Genomic DNA, 4,678 nt, shown 5'->3' with positions numbered 1-4,678 from the left:
ACAAGGAAAACAAAACTAATCACCTAAGGAATAGCTCAGTAGATTCATCTAAATAAAGGGATTTTTTTTATAGGAAAAAAGGAAAACAAAATGAAGCAAAAGAAATTTGAAAGCAATATAGAAAAGAGAATATGTTCTTATTGCAGCATATGGGACATATACATACATCGCACATATATTAGATTATTTCACATGTATAACAATGTTTAAAAACAACAAGGCATGTTCTAATACATAAATGAGCAGTGAGACTGTGGGGCATATTGGTAGGAAGAAACACACAATTCAAGCTGGTCAAGATCTGAAAGTTCACAATTCAGATGGATTCCCAAATAATGAATTAGAACAAAGAAATGCGATGTTTAATTTACTAATCATAACAACAAGTTGATTAGTAAAGATCAAGCAGGCCGTTATTGACAGTATTTGATGCATTGAAATAAGCATATAAAATGCAAACTTACAAAGTTTGAACATGATCCTGTGAACAAAAAACAACAAGTTGTTTATAAATACTTAAAATATTTCTAATAATCTCTCCACATATCATCGGCTATTTTTTGCCTTAGAATCTCTCCTCGTCTATACTCTTCATTATCATTTACAGGAGCTTCTTCAACATCTATCATCTGGTTCAAAACTTCCTGATAACTTGATTCATCTCTTTCATTTTCTATGCGAGCACGTCTTTCTTTGATAGTTTCAGAAGATAAACCACCAGCCCTGTCTTTCCCATAAATGATTTGCAAGTTTTCAAAACACGGTACAGGTTTGTAACGAAATTGTTTTGCTCCAGGATGTGCCTATTAATAGATAAAGAAAACACAAAATTATTAGTTGCACACAATATATTCCGTCACGGCTGTATTGGAGCTGTAGCACAAATAGCCATAGAAGGATACATCAATGCAGGTATAGAAAAGAGAATATTTGTTCAGTGCAGTTACAAGCAAAATTAAGGAGATGAGATGAGTGACTCTATATACAAAAACCGAGAGCTTGTTTTGGTTTGCTACCTCCTACGTACACATATTAGGTGAAAGTTTTGGGATCTCCATCACTTTGTTGAGTAAGTCGCTCCATAAGTAAGTTCCTATGTTCATCTTTTTGAGCTAAGATTGATCTATCTATATACTCCACTTGGTAGATATTAGTTGCCATAATAGCACTTGCATATGCTGCATATGCAGCCACAATCCCTGCTGAATATTTTATCTTTTTCCTTTGTATAGCCCATTCATCATCTTCTTTTGTCTACAAATTCAAACACTTACTATAGTAAGCACGTCACAATCATAACCAATTACACACTATAGTAAGCACGTCATAATCATAACCAATTACACACACACATACACACCGCTCTCTAGTTTTAAATTCGACATTATCCAATTACACACACAAACTACACCTTGTAATCTAATAATGTGACCAGAGAGTTTAAATTCCTCTTCTTAACACTTTCATTCTGTTGCAGCTACTTCACACACTCAAAGGGGACATTCATTTATTATTCCTTAGTGTCTCTCAAATTCCTCATCTTCAAACAGATATCACCAACAAATTAAACTTCAAAACCAACAAAAAAAAATATGAACAGAATTTACCTCGGATGAATTTGTATTCATGTTGACAGAGAGATCCAAGAGAAACCTGCAGTTGAATCTGGAGCGGTTCCGAAAAGATCAAAGATATCACCAAAGACAACCTAATTGCGAGTGAACAAAACAAAAACATCAATTCAGATTTAGTGATCATCGATTTTGCCATTAACTACAAAGCAAAAAAAGGAAAAAAAACATTTGAAAATTTCAAAAAACAAATAAAGAGCACCATCCTGAATAAACACTGATTAAAAATGAGAAAGCCCTTGTCACATTGCAATTTGAGATATTTCAGTATATCATACAAACTGATGACAAGGATGGGGGGGAATGGAGAATTTGAAGAGGTGCTACTTTGCTCTTTGTTTAATTTCAGCTGCTTTCCCCCCCTTCCTCTAGTTTCCCAAGTTCATGGTCAGTTGTAAATTAAAAACAGCATAAATTTACCTATAATCACTCCATTGATGCGGCTTCAAATAGCATTAATCAGAATACTGATCATAAAGTCCATTACTGTTCTTTTTCAGGTATTCAACTGATTATGGCATGTTCAGCTTTTGTGTAGCTGACACTGAGCATGATTGGAGACCAGGGACAGAGCAATATAAATTCATTGAGCATTGCTTCTCAACAGCTGATAGACAAAAACAACCATGGCTCATTTTCTTTGCACATCGGGTTCTTGGTTATTCATCCAATGAATTCCCATTTCGCGTATGGAGTTTCTTTATGTGGTGTTATTTTAGGATAAACGACACAGCATCCTTATTTAACAAATAAAGAGTGATTTAAGTAGCATAGACACTTATCCAGCTCTTCAATAGACACACACAAAAAAAAAACTATTATAATTTATAACTGAAATTTATAACACTAAGCATTTACAAGCCAATAACTGAAAATTTGCAGATAACAAGAACTTAATAATACTCAAAATTTGCAGATAACAAGAACTTAATAATACTTTCTCGAGATTCATTCAAATAGAACTGCATGAGAAGCATAATTAGGAGCATTTTGGATCGAGACCAAAACAGTACTGAGAAATAAACTAAATGTGGGAATAACCAAAATCCTCTTCATGAAATTAGCTAAAATTTTAAGATCTATTCCCTCACAATTGTTGACTAAATTGCTTGGATCCAAAATCGCAGCATACCAATCCATTCAAAATCTCGATCAGAATCTCATATTTCCATCAGATCGCTGGGTATACACAATATTCCCATAACGAACAATCGATTCAAAATCTGTACGAACAATATATTGGAAACAATAACTAGGGTTTCTAAGGTCTTGTTCAGACCTTACCTCGGCGTCAGCGTCGGCTCGACAGCGGGAGGCGGGAGGCGGGAGGTGGGAGCCGAGGATGCGTCGGCGTCGGCTCAACAGCGGGAGGCGGGAGAGATCAGGATCGGGATCGCCGCGATCGCGTCGGGGGATTTTTTCCGAGAGAGAGAGAGGGGACTCGAGTTTGGCGACGAGGAGAGATCGGGATCGTCGTGATCGCGTCGGGGGATTTTTTCCGTCTCTCTCCCTCGTTTTCACAGGGGCAGCGGAGAGAAATGGGGAAAGAAAAAGTAGCGCTCTGTTTTTCTGCAGTGAAAATGATTTTCGTTTTCTTTTTTGTTTTCTTTTAAACCAAACACCAGAAACTCACTTTCTCTTTTATTTTACTTTCCTTTCTCCCCCTTTCTCTCAAACCAAACATAGCCTTTGTGAAAGACCTATTTTAGGACGCAACATTTGATAGACTAGATTCGCCACCTCCATAATGTAATCTGGAGGAACGTCTGATTCTTTGCAAAATTGATTATAACCATCTATGCCGACATGTGTTAAACAAAAAATTTCTTTATGACGATGCTCTATCTTGCAGACAATACATTATTGAAAGGACTCTAAGGTTAAACATAGTTAACATTACTTTTCTTGATTCAGGTAAAACTTTAAACTTTAAACCATGTTGATGCAAGAAGCTCCTCTAATTCTCAAATATATCCCAACCCTAAAAGAGTTACTTGTGTGTGACTAGGTGGGTGGCTGTGCTGCTGTGCATGCTGGTGGAATGATACTAGGAAGGCTCGTTTTAAGTTTTTTAAGGTTTTTATATGAAAACTATCTTAACTTCTGCTTAAATTACAATTTACCATCTTTATTTATTTATGTTTAAAATAGAGAAGAGGAATGGGGAAAGGAGGAGGAAATTAAGTTGGCAGGGTTGGTGGCAAGGGAGGAGTAAAGGAGGTCGGCGGCGAGAGTGAAGAGATAGAAGGCAAAGGAGGGGGAGGAGGAGAAGAAGGAGGTGAGGAATGTGAGAACGGAGGAGGAGGGGAGAAGGAAAGGGAGGTGGAGGGGTATGAGAGGAAGGTTAAGGTTTGGAGAAACCCTAAAAATTAATGGAGGAGGTGGTGGAGGAGGATGTGGAGGGGAAGAGGAGGGGAAAGGGAGGAGGCGGAGTGGCCATTGATAGAGAGGGATGAGAGGAGAAAAGAATATAAGGTTTGGTGAAATCATAGAGTTACAGGAGATGGCGGAGGAGGTGGAGGAAGAAAAGATTGACAGAAGAGGAAAGGGATGAGGTGCAAGAGGACAAGGAGGGGAAAAGGGGAGGCAGTGCATGGGTGGTGGAGAGAGTAGGGAAGGAAGGTGGAGAAAGGAGACGGTAAAGTGGGTATTTTTTTTAAAGCTGAATAATAGCAAATGTGTGACATTGAGAACATGTAAGCAAACTAATGTTGTTTACATAAAAAAACAAATAAAATGGTACGTTATAATTTGAGCAAAAGTCAAAATAATTTTCACATAAAAACCCATTTTTAGATGAACTCACGTACTAACTAGTTGGCCTTTTGCTAGAATTTAACTTGAATGTTTTTTAGTAGGTTGAAAACATTTGGTTACGCCATTAGCAGACATTTGGGGTTCTTTTAGCACGCTCAAAAAATTAAGGAGGTTAAGTAACATATTTACTTATTATAGCACTCATTCTAAGTAAGCCAAACGATAGCAGTTATGTGAAATTTGCACTTGTATTTTTCTGGCCTTCATGTGAAGATTTTCAGTTGATCAAA

General features: G+C 37.1%; 1 long non-coding RNA gene across 4 annotated transcripts; it reads right to left on the bottom strand.

Moving 5' to 3' along the window:
* Positions 657-3,215, bottom strand: LOC109825612. 4 transcript variants are annotated; one of them, XR_002243042.1, is made up of 3 exons: positions 2,911-3,215; positions 1,608-1,708; positions 657-803 (listed from the first exon to the last, which is right to left on the bottom strand). It is a non-coding gene; the product is annotated as an uncharacterized LOC109825612 (long non-coding RNA). The 4 variants fall into 4 exon arrangements; XR_002243041.1 differs by having other exon boundaries at positions 2,916-3,214; XR_002243043.1 differs by lacking the exon at positions 2,911-3,215 and adding an exon at positions 2,764-2,895.

The sequence above is a fragment of the Asparagus officinalis genome, chromosome 10, assembly GCF_001876935.1.
Source record: "Asparagus officinalis chromosome 10, Aspof.V1, whole genome shotgun sequence".
NCBI lineage: Eukaryota > Viridiplantae > Streptophyta > Magnoliopsida > Asparagales > Asparagaceae > Asparagus > Asparagus officinalis.
The sequence above is the reverse complement of the archived record's forward strand: the minus strand, read 5'-3'. Positions and strand labels throughout refer to the sequence as shown.